General features: G+C 42.7%; 1 pseudogene; it reads left to right on the forward strand.

The window, feature by feature from the left end:
* Positions 1-10,746: 10,746 nt before the first annotated feature.
* On the forward strand, positions 10,747-14,574 carry LOC136695027 (uncharacterized; annotated as a pseudogene).
* The last annotated feature ends 5,484 nt before the right edge of the window (positions 14,575-20,058 follow it).

Raw genomic sequence — 20,058 nt, forward strand, 5'->3', positions numbered from 1 at the left:
TGGAGAGAAACAGAAAAGGACTGAAATGGCATGGCTGATTTGTGGTGAGTTAAAGATCAAAGACATGTGGAAACTACTGAAGGACACAGCCCTGAGCACATGGTTAACAAGAACTCATTTGTTTGCAATTTAGCATCAGAACAGGAGGCGACTTTCTTCTGAGATCTATGATCGATTGTTCCCTTTCAGAGGGGCAAAGAGTGGCTGCGTCCCTCTTTTAAGCTCTCGTCTGTTAGTGTTTTCACACTTATTTTAAGATCAAAGGAACATGGTCCTCCAAAGAGTGTTCTTATGAATCTCTGCTTAGAGCAGATGAATGGGAATACACCCATCACTTTAGTTAACGCTGCAATGTCAAAAATCATTTTTTATAACCTGAATTATTTTTTTTTCCCCAATGCAATCTATATACAAAGTGCAGCCACTATGGACCTTGAAGACTTTCAATTACACACGCACATCATTTGTACAGTCTCTATTAAAAAAAAGTATGCAATGAAATGGAGCAATTGTAAATGAGCCCAGTGTCACCATGCTTTATGTCAAGCTTTAACTGGATGTGTATAAAAGCCCATTGAGATGCAGTGGCAAGACGTTAATAAGGCAGTTTACATTCGAAAGTGTACCCGAACTAAAATAGTTACACAAAAGTGTGGGCTGAAATTGTGCAGCAATGTTAAAGCCTTACTGTACAGTTACTGCAAAATATGATTAGATTTAGGGGCCATTCTTTTCTCAAACTGGTAAAAAAGTTTTAACAATATAAAATACAAATTTATTTCTAATAAATTACCATTTAAAAGATACATTTTGTGTTTATCCATGTTTACCTTATATTAAATTAGTTTTATGACCTGAGTGTAGAGTGTAGGCACAAATTTTTAATGTTTTGGCTGATTAGTGTACGATTTGCTACCACATCCTTCCAGGAGTCCAAATGAGACCCCATGTGTTCTGCCTTGCATTACTTCATGCCATTCCTTGAAACATACCATTGCATATGTCATCTCTCAGCGTGTCTATTATTGTGGCTGATCTTACATGTGTATACTAGGGGCAGGCTATATGGCCCTGAAATAATATCACAATATTTCAGGGTGTTTTTGTGATAATGATATTCTTGGTGATATGAATAAAACACTGAAAAGTACTTTCATTAATTTCAAGAACACACTAATGCAACAAAATCAATGTTATATTAATATTAATTACACTATATTATATATATATATTATATTATAAATAATAAATATATATATATAAAATCATTAGCATTAAATGGTTTTATTTATTTAAAAATTCTATTTTACTACAAATGTACAGAAAACAGTACAAAATAATCAAATATAAAGAAGCGACAAAATAAATTTTGTAAACAACAATAATTTACCAAGATTCTGATTCTGTATAAAATAATGTAGCATAAAAATATACCACACCACTAAAGTGCAGAACATGTAGTTTGCCAAAATAACCTTAAAGCTTCACAGTAAATAACAAAACAAACACAATAGTTGTTGTGCTGAGTTATTATGCAGACAATTCAGAATATCACTATTATCACAATATAGTTTTTTTGACAATATTACGATGAACAAAACAATATGGCACAGCCTTAGAGTATACATATTTATTTATTGTGATGTACAACTCTAGTGATGAGTAGAGGCTAAAACTGTTCTGCCACATTAGTGCAGGCATTGCTACACTGCTTTTCAAAGAGTTTTTAATGAGAAATCCAGTTCAGGGTCGCAGTGGGTCCAGAGCCTAAATGGAATCATTGGGCGCAAGGCGGGAAAACCCCTGGAGGGGGCACCAGTCCTTCACAGGGCGACACACACACACACACACTCTCCTATGGACACTCTTGAGTAGACAATCCATCTACCAACGTGTGTTTTTGAACCCTGGGAGGAAACCGGAGCACCCGGAGGAAACCCAGGCGGACACAGGGAGAACACACCAAACTCCTGAACTGGACAAGTGGTTTAAGACAATGAATGAATGTATTCCATATAATTTTGTACAGACAGAGAGAGAGAGAGATTAATGATTCACCAGTGAGATTACTGTATGCACACAATTTATATATCTCCATCAAAAAAAAAAAAAAAACTTCAATCAAATCTTCACAGCAATGTTCTAAAGCTGTTATTGCATTAAAAGGAGATTAAGCATCCTAATAATAACTTTCAGTTTAGAAGAACAACTAGAGGAGCAGACTTTTAGCCGTACAGTGTACTGTGGGCCAGCCTTTATCCATGTCACATTACTGATTCCCCACTTTCTTTAGATTGCATCAGTGTTGTATCAGAGATGCAATGTTTAGAAATGTAACTGTAGTTCTGGTAATCTGTCCAGAAGCAGCCTTATCAATAACACTTCACACTTGGCAGATGAATTTTGGTGGCCTGTCTCAAACTTACCTGTGTCCTGCTTGTCTCTTTTATTCCTTTAAACTTCCTTTCTTGTCACATTTTATCCATCTCTTTTCTCTCTCTGTTCTCCCTCCCCTTTTTATCCTTTCACTCTGCCTCTCTCCATTGCAACAGTTCCTCCATTCACTGGTTTACCTTATCTGTTTTCTTTTTTTATATTTCCTCGTCTCTCAGTCTCCCTCCCTCTGTCTCACTCTGACTTGACCACTCTCTCTCTCTCTCTCTCTCATATATATTCTAGAAGGTGTAGCTATTCTCAAATTTTCAAATGATACATGAAAATAATCAGTGAGGTATTGGCTGCTAACTATGTGACTTTAGTGTTGGAGAGATTGCAAGTTTCCTGCCGTGATCTGTTCCACCTGAGATTGAGACTCTGAGCCAGAGACTCTATAGCTCCATATCAGACACTCTCCTCCTTCTGATCTGTACTTCAAGCTTTAGCATTAGCTCAGATACTGATAAAGATTGAAGCCTAATTGTACTGGTTCTGAAATACAAACTTCTGACAAAGCCAAAATTCTGAAAGCCAAACTCAGTGTGAACATTAGTATTCCTAGACTCTTTTCTACATTGCATTTTAAATGATGACCACTGGCTGATCACTCCAGGTTCCAAAGCAAGCTGTGGGAAAGTAAAGGGTCACAGACCTTCTCTTTTATCATTTTTTTTCTTTTTTAAAATCTCAATAAAAACATTGAATGTATTTTCACCCAGTGGAATATTTAGTTTCACAGAGGGTAGCGATGAGGTCATAACACAGAAAACAGCTCTTTGTGCCAGTATCAGGGACATTTGCCCAAAAAAATTTAAAGGAATGAAAGGATGTGCGTCAAATTGAACATAGTCCAGAACGTATAATACTCTTATATGTTCTTCATATTGCACTCCTGCACATATTTGGCTGCTCTCATTTACACTTTAACCTCTGACATAATCCTGTGTTCAATGCTGTGTATTGTACAACGACAGAAAACAAAGCACTGAAAACATACATTTTCTGTATATTCAAAACACGCAGTTTTTCTCCTTCTGTTACCAATCCGCTACTAGAACCACCCTCAATTTGTTTGAATGGCCATGTCCACAGGACCAAGGAAGTTGGACAGAGAATCTGGAGGTTGTGTAGCTAAACAGTGCCCGATACCATTACAGTGACATTGTAATCATTTAGATTTTTTTTAAAGCTGTTGATGTTACATTTATATTCCCTAGCATACTGGTTCTCAAAATATTTATACAATGCCCAACTTTTGTAGATAAGAATATTTTCCCACCAAATCACCTTAACACTGGAATCATTACAAGTCACATTCGTTGCGTATTAATTTGGCAACCACAACCCTAACTAAAGGTAATGTATATACAGCATTAAATATACAACCCTAGTGACAGGGAAATGTACCCAGTTTAAAGTGAAAATATAGTAACTGTAATGCTATGCAAATATGCAAGACGTGAAAGCATGTGCTGAGGTGAGTAATTATTTAATAAACACGGTAAACAGGAAATGCACTTTGATTAATAAACTAAAGACTGCATAGAGATCATTAAAGATACCAACACCAACAAACATTAACATCAAAAAGCACACAATAACCCACAAGGGCACCTGAAGAGAAGAAAGTCAGATGAGGAGACATAATGAAAGAATGTGACAGGGGTGTGGCTAAGTGAACATAAGGATGGGAAAACACTTGGGAAAATGCTAGTGTCAACAAAAGAAAACAAAAAAAAAAAAACATGTGGACCTCGCCGACTGGAGACAGAAAAGAAACAGGAACAGAACCAAGCAAAGGGAAATAAAAAGAGCAGAGAGAAGGAAGGGGATGTTAAACAAAACACACCACATGTGAAATGGAGCACCATGGTGACAGCAAAAGGTACCACCTAAGTGACAGTGAAAGGCCCCACCCTCGTTACAGTGAAATTACTAACCCAATGAATCTATGGATTCTATGGATATGGAATCTATTGCAATAAACGGTAATACCTCAGTTGACAATGAAAAATGTGTCAGTGACAGTGAAATATACCACCGACAGTGAAAAGCATCCCATTATTACAGTTAAAAGTACTACCCTAGTGACAGTCAGCTTTTTCTGAGAGTTTCTCTGTCACCACCTCCTTTGCCTCCTTCTGTCTTTCTCCTATCAATCTCGCCCTCCTCATCTTATTCTTCTCCAATCTTTCCATCTCTCTGAATCACATTCTCTCCCCATCATTTGTTCACCTCTCTCTCCTTCTCTCTGCGTCCTAATTTCTATCTCATCCTATCACTCTCCCTATTTCTGTCCCAACCTCCTCACGTCTTTCTTCCCTCCTCTGTGTCTTGCTCTAAACCTCTTACTGTCTGCCCATCACTCCCTATCTATTGCTCTCTAATATCAGGCAGAGTAAGAATATTTGGCTCTTAAAAAGCAGCAGACACTAAAAGCAAGGTACAAGCTGTGCTACAAAGGGAGGAAAAAAGCACTGCACAAACACCTTCCTTGCAGCTGAAGACTGTGACGGCTGTCTCCTCTGCGCTCTTTCACACTCAGCTGCATCAACACTATATCCTCATTGCATTACCACTCTCATTCACACTGCCATACCCTCACACTCAGCGTCATTCACACACACACACCCTCAATATCATCACTGCAGCAACACTAATTCATACTGCAATACTCTAACACTTGCGTCTTTTCCACTGTTCTGTACCTTTTGGTCGTCCCTGTGGACCGATTTGCCCAGTTACTTTTTTCCATTGCTAAATCAGAAGCAGGAAGTGTATGACGTTTGTAATATTTATGTGAGTTGGTCTGATACATATTTTTTATTGTTTTCATACATCTTTTTTTTGTACAAAACAGCAGACTTCACCTTGTGAATATGGAACCATGGCGGCAAAAATAAGGGGCCCTACTTGTGGATGCCTGCAAGTAATGTAGCCATCAGGAGGACTCGTAGTTATAGCTCCTAGCACATCTTATAAAGCACATACATTTAAAAATAATTAGAAAGAGGTTGTACTTTTTTAATGAGCTGTATGAATATTAGTTTGCAGACTAACTTACAAACCGGATTCCAAAAAAGTTGGGACACTAAACAAATTGTGAAAAAAACTGAATGCAATGATGTGGAGATGGCAAATGTCAATATTTTATTCGTAATAGAACATAGATGACAGATCAAAAGTTTAATCTGAGTAAATGTAACATTTTAAAGGAAAAAATATGTTGATTCAAATTTCACAGTGTCAACAAATCCCAAAAAAGGTGGGACAAGTAGCAATAAGTGGCTGGAAAAAGGAAATTGAGCATATAACGAACAGCTGGAAGACCAATTAACACTAATTAGGTCAATTGACAACATGACTGGGTATAAAAAGAGCTTCTCAGAGTGTCAGTGTCTCTCTGAAGCCAAGATGCTAAGAGGATCACCAATTCCACCATTGTTGTGCAGCAATACCAGAATGGTGTTACCCAGCGTAAAATAGCAAAGACCTTTAAGTTATCATCATCAACCGTGCATAACATCATCAAAAGATTCAGAGAATCTGGAACAATTGCTGTGCGTAAGGGTCAAAGCCGTAAAACTCTACTGGATGCTCGTGATGTCCGGGCCCTTAAACGTCACTGCACCTCAAATAGGAATGCCACTGTCAAAGAAATAACAGAATGGGCTCAGGAATACTTCCAGAAAGCATTGTCAGTGAACACAATCCACCATGCCATCCGCCGTTGCCAGCTGAATCTCTACAGTCCAAAGAGGAAGCCATTTCTAAGCAAGCTCCACAAGCTCAGACATTTGCACTGGGCCAGGGGTCTTTTAAAATGGAGTGTGGCAAAATGGAAGACTGTTCTGTGGTCAGATGAGTCACGATTTGAAGTTCTTTATGAAACACTGGGACGACATGTCATCCGGACCAGGGAGGACAAGGATAACCCAAGTTGTTATCAACGCTCCGTTCAGAAGCCTGCATCACTGATGGTATGGGGTTGCATGAGTGCTTGTGGCATGGGCAGTTTGCATGTCTGGAAAGGCACCATTAATGCAGAGAACTATGTTCAGGTTCTAGAACAACATATGCACCCATCTAGACGTTATCTCTTTCAGGGAAGACCCTGCATTTTTCAACAAGATAATGCCAGACCACATTCTGCAGCAATCACAACATCATGGCTACGTAGGAGAAAGATCCGGGTACTGAAATGGCCAGCCTGCAGTCCAGATCTTTCACCTATAGAGAGCATTTGGCGCATCATAAAGAGGAAGGTGCGACAAAGAAGGCCCAAGACGATTGAACAGTTAGATGCCTGTATTAGACATGAATGGGAGAGCATTCCTATTTCTAAACTTGAGAAACTGGTCTCCTCTGTCCCCAGACAACTGTTGAGTGTTGTAAGAAGAAGGGGGGATGCCACACAGTGGTAAAAAATGGCCTTGTCCCAACTTTTTTGGGATTTGTTGACGCCATGAAATTTTGAAACAACATTTTTCCCTTAAAATGATACATTCTCTCAGTTTAAACTTTTGATCTGTGATTTGTGTTCTATTCTGAATAAAATATTAGATGTTGGCACCTCCATCATTGCATTCAGTTTTTATTCACAATTTGTTTAGTGTCCCAACTTTTTTGGAATCCGGTTTGTATTTGAGCGGTTTCTTATTTTTATATAAGCCACCGGAACGGTTACTCTCCGTGGAAAACAGGCACATCATTCACACATACTCCCTCTACTTCCTCACTGCAGTAACACTATCACTCACAATGCAATACTCATCTCACACACACACACACACACACACACACAATATCCCCATTTCACTTCAAAAGGAGTAGTGTAGGAGTAGTGAGAAACAAAGGTAGAGAAGGGAAAATTAACAGTTTACAAATGGTGACAATAAAACAGAAGAAAATGTAGCTGAAATTAGAAGAGAACCAAAGATAAAAGAGGATAACTGGTATAGAGAGGAGAAGAAAAAGAAAATAAAAGGAAAGGGCAAAGAGGGAAGGAAATAAAGAGCATGGAAAAGAACAGAAGAGCGGGATGTTGAGAAAAACGCATGATGAAAGGAAAGAAGGGGAAGAGGATGAGAAAAATGAAGGAAGTGCAAAAGAAGGAAGAACAGAGGAGGATAAAATAGAGGGCAAGGCAAAATAAAAAAAAGGATTTAATTTCATAGAATAGGTGAAAAAAGAAACAAAGAAGAGGAGACGAAAATAGAGCAAAGGGTTGGTTTCGTAGCTTTGGAAGCTGAGATCCACTGGAGTGACGTGATGATGTATTTTATGCTTTAATTTATTCCTCCCCATTTGCAATGCACATTTTATGCTAATCAGGCTTTAATTGATATACCATTAGATATGCGCCTCTCTCTCGAGTGGCTGTGCTGAATTTATTGAAATCTGATAGCTTGTCTGGTGATTCCTAGAGGCGGATACAGCCGGTACACGTGCCAGAGATTTCAGGCTCTTCACCTTCATCATCCTCTTCCTCTCTGACATCAGCACTCTCAGAAAAACAGAACCAAACTGTCACAGGGGTGGTTTCCTCAAAGGAAGTCTTTACCTTAAGGGGTTTAATTAATTCTATTAAGTTAAAACATAAAAACAAAGCACAAAATTGGCCTTGCTGTCTCTGGTTCTGCATCTGTCTGGTGGCATAGCAGATCTGGACATCGTGGTGTTTTTTCACCTCTCTTTGTTACCGTGGCCTCCTAAAGGACTGGCATGACAATGCTGCCATTTCCATATTCATCTGGATGGGGGATATTTTCAAAAACATAGAGAGGAAAATCTCAGTTTTTAAAAATAAACTGATCAATGTGGACAGGGCCTGAGAGTATGCAAACTTAAATAAAGCAAACTTACAAATATACATGATCTCCGCTGGGAAAGTAAATGCACAAAAGAACAATTGGTAATTTCCAGAATCACTAGCAAACAAAGTAGCAAATTAAATTCATAAAAGTGATCATATATTAATATTTAATATTCTCATATCAATTGTTACACCCACAGAATGAAGAATAAAACTGCTTTGTGCTCCCTAGAGCCAGTTCATGTTCATGTGTTTTTGAAACAGGTTTACTACCAAATCTCTGACATCTCAAATCCAGAAGATGTCAGTGTAAAGGCTGTTTTATAATGTGGAGAACAATCATTGGAAAATGCATAATTGCTTCCTTAAGATACACAACTTGACCCTAAGAAAACATTTGCACCATTAGTGGTAAATTTCCACTGTTCACTTTTTGTATCATGATGAACACATATCTGTACTATAGCCTTTTTCTGATGAGCCAATAGGCTCTATTCCTGCAAAACAGGCTCATGAGCTTTAGTGCGATGGTACAATTTGTGCCCTCTGTGAAAAAATGACCCTCCCTGCAGATCAAAGGTTGCCAGATCAAAGGCAGTTTATTTGCCATTACATAATGGGGGAAAAATTGCTGATGGAGAGATAGAGTGGCGGGAAAAAGTGAAAAAAGGTGCTGCTTGACACCGGTGCAGTAACGTTAGCTCCAAATCGGATCTGTGTCTACACAGTCAAAGATTACCACCAGAGGTGATTTATTATGTGTTTATCTGCTTTTGACATGTTTTTTTTTCTTCCTTATTTCAGGGGTGATGTTGGTGGGGAGGTTATCTCAGGTCTAGGTTTAGACAAATTCTTTTAATATCGCAGATGAAAATCATAGGTTTATTATCCCTCTAGGCTGAGCAGCTTGGTAAACAGATGTTAATGAGCACTGTGCAGATGAATAAAAGCTAGTATTTATAGGGCTCACTTTAGCAAACTTCTGCCGGAATGATGCGGTGACTCATCATTGATCTAATTGGACAAGCAATGTACAGTGCAAGATGAGAAACGGAAGCTTGGTGAGACGCTGAGATATATATGATCTGGTAAATAATATATATATATATTCAGAAGTTGTGGCACTGGGAAAAATGTGAAAGAAAGCTCTATATTACACTGAAGAGTACAAATACAATACTTTGAATGTTGAACCTAAGTTAATTTGCTTATCTGTTCAAAAAATAAAAAAAAAATTGAAGCCAGCAACACATTCCAAAAAAGTTGGGACAGTGGTATGTTTGCTTCACCCCTTCTTTTAACAACACTCTGTAAATGTTTGGGAACTAGTTTGGAAAGGGAAATGTGGTCCCATTCTTGTTTGTTATAGGATTTCAGCTGCTCAATACTTCTTCTCCCTGTTATATTATTTTATTCTGTTTCATACTTATATTTCCAGTGGGTCTGAAAATGTTTAGCACCTACAGGACATTGCTGTTGTAATTCAAGCTGAATACTGAGTAGCATCATCTTGGTAAGTCAGTAAATAAGTCAGGCATTCCCTGAAAAAGACATTGTCTAGATGACTGCATGTTGCAACAAATCTGTATATATATAGTTCAGCATTAATGGTGCTGTCACAGATGTGCAGGTCACCCATGCCATGTCCACTAACACACCCCCATATCATCACGGATATGGCCTTTTGAACTGTGTGCTTATAAGAAATGTAATAATTTTTTTGACTGACGACAGGACAGTTTCAACTTGGTCTCAGTCCATCTTAAAAGAGCTCAGGCCCAGAGAAGCTGGCAGTATTTTGGGATCCTGCTTATATAATAGTTTCTTCTTTGCACATTGTGGACGCAGTAATGAATTGTGTTTGCAGTCAGCGGATTTTGAAATGTTTCTGTCCCACTTTTTTTTTTGGAACGTGTTGCTGGCATCAAATTTAAAATAGACAAACTTTTTTTTTTCCAAAAAAAGCATTAGAAGTTCTCAGTTTGAATATTTAAGATGTTGTCTTTTCACTGTTTTCAAAGAAATATAATGTTTAAATGATCTGTGCATTATTACATTCTGGAAACAGGGTTCCCTATCAGTCGATTCACTCGGTACAACACAAGCTGTATGGGATATTATGCCTCTTCCATATCTGGCTGAAGACACCTCTAATCACGCCTGTAAGGCAGATGACGCATAGTGACGAGGGTAGGTGGGCCCGCCCCTCACCTATAACCTCTGGACACTAGCGTCTCTCTTCAGTTCTTATGCTCTTCACCTCGCTAAGAACACCTTACACTTCTCTGCTAATCTAGCTAGCTAGTTAGCTCTTTTCCTTAGCAAAGACACTACAAATAGCTTACTGTTCCAATAGGAAAGAACGGCAACAACCTCACGTTGGTGAGTCGTCTTTCCGCGGAGCGCTGTTTTGGAACGTCTTTTGCATTCTTCTTTTGAGCTCGCTTTGCCTAGTCTCGGTGCTAGCCCGTTTAGTTTTGCTAACGGCTATCTAAATGAGCTCGCAAGCAGCTACCCGCCATGGCAGGAAAGTCCCCCGCCCTTGTCCTCAAGGGTGTGGGTTCGCTATTCATGAGAAGGACCTACATGATGCGTGCCCAGTTTGCCTGGGAATCGTTCATGCTAGGAGGGCCTTACTGCAGCCTGAGGCGTGCGAGTTCTGTCACCGGCTCAGACGTTCTACCCTGGAGCGCAGGGTGTCGTTTGTTGAAAAAATTCTCGGACAAGCAGCGTTGGACCGTGAGCATCCCCTGTTTTCCGAACAAGGTGAGCCTTCTCACTCGGACGCTGAAGAGGCTGAGTCAGTGGGTGAGCCGTGTATTAATTGGGCTGAGCACATGGAGAGTCTGGGGGACGTGTGTGAAATGGGTTCGCAGTCACCTGCTCTCCTAATGAAGCCCCGGATCCCCGAGCCCGCAGCTGAACTAGAGGACGACGACCCTTTCGATCTCGGGTTAGATGAGCACGGTCTCTCCGAGGACGAGCAGGAGGACCTTCCGGCTCCTCTCGTTGCAGCGGCTTCAGGGGGGAAACAGGACGAGGCGGACACGTCCTTTATCTCCCTTTATCGCCGTGCTGCTCAGAAACTGGACGTCCAGTGGCCCGCTCCTCACACAACCAAAGCGGCTACGAGATTCTCTGGGTTTTTCCTTCCCCCGGTCCCGACAGCGGTGAAACACCGTCTCCCGCTGTTTCCGGACTTCATCGCCGAGCTAAAGTCCTCATGGGCTAAACCACTGTCGACCCGTACGGCGGTTCCGGGTTTCGCGCCATTTCTCGACATAGAGGGGGCGGATGAGACAGGTCTGCTGAACCCCCCTCCCATGGAGCCGTCATTAGCAGCTTATCTCGCCCCATCACACAACCTAGGGGTAGCAGGACCAGCCGTGCTTCCCTCTAAGCCCTGCCGTTTTTCCTCCTTGCAGCTGGATAAAGTTTACCGCGCTCAGGCAGGCACAGCTAGGGCTATGAATTCGGTCACTCTTCTCCAAACATATCAGGCGATGTGTCTGGCCGAGCTCGGAGAGCAACTGCCGGCGGAGAGCCCTTTAACCGCCTTGCTTAACGAGGTCAGAATTGCCTCAGATTACATCCTGCGCATGTCCCGCTGCGCTGCACTGTCGCTGGGCAGAGGAATGGCGTCAACGGTGGTGGCTCAGCGCCACTTGTGGCTGACTATGTCCGATATGTCGGAAAGAGACCGAGTGTCCTATTTGGACGAACCCGTTTCATCTGCAGGTTTGTTTGGTCACTCTCTCGAAGCCATTCAGGCTAAATTTGAGATCAGGAAAAAGCAGACAGAGGCACTGCGCTCTATTCTGCCAAGAAGGGAGGCTAAGCAGAAGCCAGCGTGGGTCGCTCGTAAGCCTGCCACTCCATTTCTCGCTGTAAAGAGGTCTGCACCGGCAGTTCTTCCGGGGAACCCCCCTCCTAAGCAGCAACCACAAAAACAGGCCCCGCGGCACTCCGCCTGGAGCAGGGGTCCCCCACCTGGACCTCTGAAGGATTCAGCGGTGAGGAGGAAGAAGCCTAATTCATCCTAACCTTCAGTTCAGTGTGGGAGAGGTCTCCGAGGCTCGGAGACACCGCAGCCTCTCCCCTCAGGCCCCTCAAGAGGTGCCACCCTTCTCCCGTACCGGGGCCCAGTCCAAAAAGGACACGTTCTACCCCAGTATTGTTCACAAAGCACCTGTTCTGCCCAGACACGTGTGCACAAACATCCCCTCAATTCTTTCCCAGTTCTCAGGGGTGGGTGGGTTTCCCACAGTGTTTACAAGCCCCCAGTTTGGGTGCAATAAAAGAGCATTATGTTCCTCGATGTGCCTTAATAAAGTCTCATTTTGTACATCAGGAAATAAAGGTGTCTGTTTCAAGCAAAACAATAAACGATCTGGCGTTAGTGAGCCTGAGGAAGCATTCTGTACGCTCCCCAGCTCAGCCACAGGAGGGCCTCATTTCCCCACAAACAGGCTGTTATCACGGCCGACTCGCAGCGCATGCAGCAGAGTGGCGCGCATGCGCAGTCTCTCCTTGGGTAGAAAGGACAGTGTGTGTAGGGTACCGTTTACAATTCCGAATTCCCCCTCCCCGCTTTTCCAGCGTGGTGTTCACCCGAGTATCGGGCAGTGCTGCAGCGGTGCTCAAGGAGGAGATAAGAAATCTCCTCAGCAAAGAGGCAATAAGAGTGGTGCCTCAGACCGAATCACGAAAGGGCTGGTACAGCCGTTACTTTGTTGTGCCGAAAAAGGACGGAGGGGCTCGTCCAATTTTGGATCTGAGAGTGCTAAACAAGCATTTGAGAGTCTTCACTTTCAAAATGCTAACTCTGCGCCAGTTCCTTCGCTCGATTGGCCCGGGGGACTGGTTCACGTCCATAGATCTCACAGACGCATATTTTCATATAGCAATCCATCCAGATCACAGAAAGTATCTGAGGTTTGCATTCGAGGGAGTGGCGTACGAGTGGCTCGTTCTCCCGTTCGGGCTTTCTCTAGCTCCTCGCACTTTTACGAAGTGTATGGAAGCAGCTCTCGCCCCGCTGGACGTATTTGGACGACCTCGCTATAATAGCACGGTCGAAAGTGAAAGCTCGGACAGATACAAACGCTGTGCTTTCTCATTTGAAGCGGCTGGGCTTATCGGTCAATTTAAAGAAGAAAAAAAGTCAGAAACTTTCTTTTCTGGGGTTAGAAATATGCTCGCTCTCCGGCCGAGCATGTCTGTCAGAGCGCAGAATATGTGCGCTTCGCGACGGCCTCGCTCAGTTTCAGCTGGGACACAAACTGCGCGTCCGCCAGTTTCTCCAGCTGTTGGGCCAGATGGCTTCTGCAATAGCGGTAGTTCCGCTAGGTTTACTTCTAATGCGGGCATTTCAGCGCTGGCTCTTATTCCATCGCTTGATTGCCTCGCGTCAATTGGGGAAAAGAATAGTTGTGACAAGAGCATGCATGACAGCGTTGTCCCCTTGGAGGGAGTCCCGCCTATTGTGTCAGGGCTCGCCGATAGGCAGAGTTCTGTTTCGCAAAGTGGTGTCGACGGACGCGTCCCTAACGGGTTGGGGGGCAGTGTGCAACCAGGTTGCGGTGAAGGGGGCGTGGTCTCTGGCTCAACGCTCACATCACATCAATTGCTTGGAGCTACTGGCGGTTCATCTAGCCTTAAAGCACTTTCTCCCCGTTCTGTGTGGGCAGCATGTCCTGGTCAGGACAGACAACACCACTGTGGTGTCTTATATAAACAGGCAAGGGGGGACACGTTCCCTTCCTCTGTTGAAGCTGTCCCAGACCCTTCTGTTGTGGAGCAGTCTCCACCTTCTGTCACTCAGGGCGACGCATATACCAGGTCACCTGAACCTGGGGGCAGACCTCCTGTCCAGAGGGGGCCCTTCAGCACGGGAATGGAGAATCAGTCCTCTGGTGGCAATGCAGATATGGGATCGGTTTGGCAGGGCCAACGTAGATCTCTTCGCATCCAGAGAAAACGCGCATTGTCCTCTGTTTTTCTCTCTAACGGACCACAGCGCACCCCTGGGAGTGGATGCGCTGGCACACCCGTGGCCCAACACTCTTCTCTATGCGTTTCCTCCAGTAGCTCTTATATTGCCAACACTGGAGAGGGTGCGCCAGGGAAACCTTTCCCTAATTCTGGTAGCCCCCTGCTGGCCATCGAAACCATGGTACGCAGAGATAATCAGTCTTCTTGCAGGGGACCCTTGGCCTCTCCCTCTTCACAAGAACCTCCTGTCTCAGGCAGGTGGAGAAATAGTTCACCCTCGACCGGAGTTGTGGTGTCTCCACGCTTACCCACTGAAAGGTCAATGTTAATGGCTCGTGGCTTACCCTCCAATGTAGTTGCCACTATTCAGAGTGCAAGAGCAGCCTCTACAAGAGGTCTGTATGCATTTAAATGGCATGCATTTGAGCTTTGGTGTCAGGAGAGGGAATTGGTCCCTTTCCAATGTTCCATTGTTGATATTTTAACTTTCCTTCAGGAGTTATTTGAACGAGGGCTCTCTTTTTCAACAATAAAAGTCTATCTGGCAGCTATATCAGCCTGTCATGAGGGCTTTGGTGGGTTGTCACCAGGAGCACACCCCCTAACCACACGTTTCATGAAGGGAGTGAGGCGCCTAAAGCCTGTATTTAGGCCCACTGTTCCTCCCTGGGACCTGTGTATGGTACTTGGTGCACTATGTGCACCTCCCTTTGAGCCACTGGAGTCTGTGGACATCAAGTTCGTTTCATATAAGACTGCTCTACTCCTAGCTTTAGCATCTGCAAAACGGGTGGGTGACCTCCACGCACTGTCAGTGCACCCTTCTTGTACCCAGTTTGCACCAGGGGACACTAAGGTGACTCTGTGTCCTAATGCAACATATGTGCCAAAGGTGTTGCCTATGTCTTATAGCTCACTGGCTTTTGAGTTAAATTCTTTCTCTCCTCCTCCATTTACATCTGAGGTGCAGCAAAGACTACACATGCTCTGCCCCGTGCGGGCACTGCGCACATACATTAATCGTACTCAGGATTTCCGTAGGTGTGACCAGCTTTTCGTCTGTTTTGCTAAACCAGTTCGTGGCAGGGCTTTGTCTAAACAACGTCTCTCTCACTGGGTTTTAGAAGCTATTTCTATAGCTTACAGCAGCAAAGGTATGGATTTACCAGAGGGGGTGAGGGCTCATTCCACAAGAGGAATAGCTACATCCTGGGCTCTTTTTAAGGGTGTCCCAGTTGGAGACATCTGTGCCGCTGCTAGCTGGGCATCACCTCATACATTTGTTCGTTTTTATCGCCTGGATGTGCTGGCCCCTTCAGTAGCTCATGCTGTCCTTTCTATAGGGTCTAACATGCACTAGGCTGCTTTCTTGGTTCGGTGTCTGTTTCTCGGGGCGTGAATTTAGATCCCATACAGCTTGTGTTGTACCGAGTGAATCGACTGATAGGGAACGTTAGGTTATGCATATAACCACTGTTCCCTGAAGAAGAGGAACGAGGTACAACACGGGCTGCCCCGCTTCACTATTAGCTCGGTGAAGATCAGCATCTTGAACTGAAGAGAGACGCTAGTGTCCAGAGGTTATAGGTGAGGGGCGGGCCCACCTACCCTCGTCACTATGCGTCATCTGCCTTACAGGCGTGATTAGAGGTGTCTTCAGCCAGATATGGAAGAGGCATAATATCCCATACAGCTTGTGTTGTACCTCGTTCCTCTTCTTCAGGGAACAGTGGTTATATGCATAACCTAACGTTTTTAGATATCAGAAAATCTATATTACTGTGTTCTTATAATCCATCCATCCATTATCTGTAACCGCTTATCCAATTTAGGGTCGCGGTGGGTCCAGAGCCTACCTGGAATCATTGGGCGCAAGGCGGGAATACACCCTGGAGGGGACGCCAGTCCTTCACAGGGCAACACAGACATACACACATTCACTCACACACTCACACCTACGGACACTTTCGAGTCGCCAATCCACCTGCAACGTGTGTTTTTGGACTGTGGGAGGAAACCGGAGCACCCGGAGGAAACCCACGCGGACACGGGGAGAACACACCAACTCCTCACAGACAGTCACCCGGAGCGGGAATCGAACCCACAACCTCCAGTTCCCTGGAGCTGTGTGACTGCGACACTACCTGCTGCGCCACCGTGCTGCCCGTGCTCTTATAATATTTGTCCTTATACCATTTAGCTCCATTTAGAGGTCCTCAGTAACAGCCCAGGACTGATGGATTTTTGACAGGGATTAAGTCCATAATGAAATGATCTCAATTATAAAGATGAACCAGACTTTCAGACTGATGTGCTGCCTGAAAATGAAAATGTCATTTTAGTTGTAATTGCAATTCTAATTGTAATAATTGTGCAAGAAATGTGTACAGTCACTCAGCATAGGCTTTTATATAAGGTTATTACTTCATAAAAAGTAGGTAATCTCCCTCATACCATACTGAAGCCACGTAGAGTGAGTGGATTGACTTTCAAAGAAGTCACACATTGTACAGTTCCATGTCTTTTGTATGTCTACACACTTGATAAGGTTTGAGAAATGTGTCAGTTTGAAGTGCAAAGATGATTTTATTACCACTTATTTTCCAGCCATCCATCAAAAGATACATGTATACTGTACATACACATATATACAGCCACAATCCAATCAGCCAAAACAATAACTGTAGTTCTGTCAGAATTTTTAAACCCCGCTGTATCTCTGCAGGACAGAGAACAGTCCACCAACTCAAAATTTCCCAGATAGCAGCAACTAGTAACCACTGATTGTCAAGAGGGCGACCAACACAAACTGCAGCAATAGATGAGCTACTGTCTCTGACGTTACATCTACATGCTTCAAAATAAAGGTGCTACAAAAGGTTCTTTGAGCAATGCCACAGAAGAACAACTTCCTTTTTAAGAATGTACAATATGGGCCAACCTGACAGAAGTTTATATTAGTTTATATTAGACAGTGAGTGGACAGTGTTTTAAAAACACTTTTAGAAAAGCAAAATCAGCATAACAAAAATACATCATATTCATAAATTAGTATTTAAAATGTGATAATGAGAAGATCTGGGAGCTTGTCATAAGTGAAAATCAGTTTTGCAGTTGTTTTTATTAACCTAACAAACTCTCCAACAAAGCTCATCTATTGATAGTCCATTGTGAGAGCGAGCAGATCACTAGCATTTGATACTCATTAAGGAATAAAACAGTGAGTTATTAAATAATACTGAATAGGCAAGTTGGGTGGCACAGTGGTGCAGCAGGTAGTGTCGCAGTCACACCGCTCCCGGGTTCGAGTCCCTCTCTGGCTTACTGTCTGTGAGAAGTTTGGTGTGTTCTCCACATGTCCACGTGGGATTCCTCTGGGTGCTCCATGTTCAATGTAAAAAGTCAGACAGAGGCATGAAAAGCCCACAACATTAAGTTTATGTCAGTCCTCTGCAGTAAACTGTTTAAGCTCTGACCTGTCTGCTGTTGTCTGCTTAAAATGGGCCCCCCCCCCCACACACACCCATAAACGCACAGAGAAGTTTAAATAATCTGTAACTGTCAAGGGTCATTCCTCTTGCCAAAGAGGCTCTCAAATCGGATCACAGCGTCCAGTGACGAAAGCCCTGGAAGGAATTTCAGATTGCCTCAACCTTCCTCTGGCTGTTTCTCTGTCCTCTCAGCCCCAGTAGAGTGCACTGCCAGACTCCATTTGTCTTCTGTGAGTAATGTGACATTAGCATGAGTGCCTGCGCTCCTCTCGCCATCTCCTCACTAGGGGGCTAAAGTGCTTTTCTTTTCTCTGGCCTCTTTTCTACTCGCGGTACCTTGCAGCTTTTCTCCAAATGGGCTGAGAGCAGTGAGTCTCCACCCCTCAGGCCTGCTATTCTCTTTCAGCAGGAGAAGGGAAAGGGAAAAAGGGAGAAGTCACACAGAGTGGCCCTGACACTAGCTAAGAGCAGCATGCTTATGTAACATCTCTGACCAGCCTTTTTATGCTTTTGCTTCACTTTTCTTACAAACCAGAGGCTATTCTAGTACTCTGTGCGGATATACAGAGGTCTGCAAGGGCATGAAATTGAAGCCTGAATTTGACCTGTACTCGTGACCTTGAGAACTTGTGCCTCATAACAAAAAAAAACAAAAAAAAACGCATTGTTCCTAAATGTTCCAATATTCCTTCAAGAAAAGATCTTGACTCTATGGTTAAGATATCTGCATTGCAATACATGGCTGCTGCCATTCCTAAGTCAGATTGAAAACTTGAAAAAAACTTTTTTTTTAATATCAGATTTTTTTATAAATAACTACATTATTATGGATTTATATTTATGAATATTTAAAACATCACTACTGTATGATGCTTTAAAAAAATGAGACCCCTTACCAAAGCTAACTGGAGTATTTGAAATTACATATCATGGTTTTCCAGACATTTGATTAGCTGTTAAAAGCAACATAGATTATTCTTTAATTTTGTAGCACGTTTATATTTTTTGCACCTTAAGTAATACATCTGAAGAATAAGAAAGAAAAAATAAACAAAGTAAGTATTATCAACTATGGAGCAGAAAGAGCAACATCTTCATCTCTTTGCATGCTGGAAAAGTCTCCTGGAACATATAGAGACTTCAGAATGTTGAATAGTATGAAAAGAGATTGGAGATCCAGCAAATTGTGAGGAAACATCCTCTAAATCTTACCCAAATTGTAATGGATTAAAACCACACACATTGCCTTTAAGCATTCACAGTTAGCTACAGAATGTGTCAAGCTGGGACAAAGTGGTTGTCAGTATATCCACACACTTAATCATGTGTTTTCACAACTGCTGAAGTTCCTCAAGCTACTGCTGATAATCTAGAAATACTTAACACATTTCGACATGCTCAGCTGCTCACGCGCAGCTCTGGAGTGACTGCACATGCGAGCATGGTCTGTATCAATCGTCAAGATGGGGGCGGCGGTGGGGTGTAGATTTTTTCTAAGACGATAATAAAGTAATAAAGCAAAATAAAACGGAGTTAATATTCCAGCTTCCAGATAGTGCTTTGCTGCTCAGGACGGGTCTTAGGTTAATAACACTTAGGTTAATAACAACGTCAACAGTGCACTAGCAATGATGATCTTCAATAATTATATTACACCATCTTCTGTAATAAAATTTCACACATCAGGATCATCACCTGCTCTTCTGGAAGACTTTACCCTTAATTAGGATGAATATTTGATTGCTGGTTCCTCTCAGGATAGATGCTGCTTGTAGTATTCATTATTGTAATTGCTGTTGAGAGATTTATGATAGCCTGGAGTGTGTGTGTATGTGTTCTCTTTTTGGGGACTCATTTTCCTTATAGGGACAAAAATCTAGTACTTCTGAGGTAAATTAAATTTTATGGTGAAGATGTGTTAAGGGGGATATGGTTAGGACAGAGCAGTAGAAGTTTTGGTTATGGTGAGTGTAAAACTCTAAAATATGAATAAATGTCTATGTCCCATTGTGTGTGTATGTGTGAGAGAGACAGCGAGAGAGTTCAGAGATTCGAGGCTTATTATTTTTGTCACTTCACTCTCATTGACTCTTCATGACTTTACTAAAGATTCAAAATGAACCCAAATTAAATTAAAATTAGTTAGTATCTTAAAACCTTGCTTGTGTCCTCTTGCCAGGTACAAACGGTGTGTCTGAAACTGTGCCCTATCCACTATATAATGCACTATTTTGGAGTTCAGCCATTTTGTAGTATTCATTCATTATCTGTAACCGTTTATCCAGTTCAGGGTCGCGGTGTGTCCAGAGCCTACCTGGAATC

Source organism: Hoplias malabaricus, chromosome 4 (genome assembly GCF_029633855.1).
Source record: "Hoplias malabaricus isolate fHopMal1 chromosome 4, fHopMal1.hap1, whole genome shotgun sequence".
Lineage (NCBI taxonomy): Eukaryota > Metazoa > Chordata > Actinopteri > Characiformes > Erythrinidae > Hoplias > Hoplias malabaricus.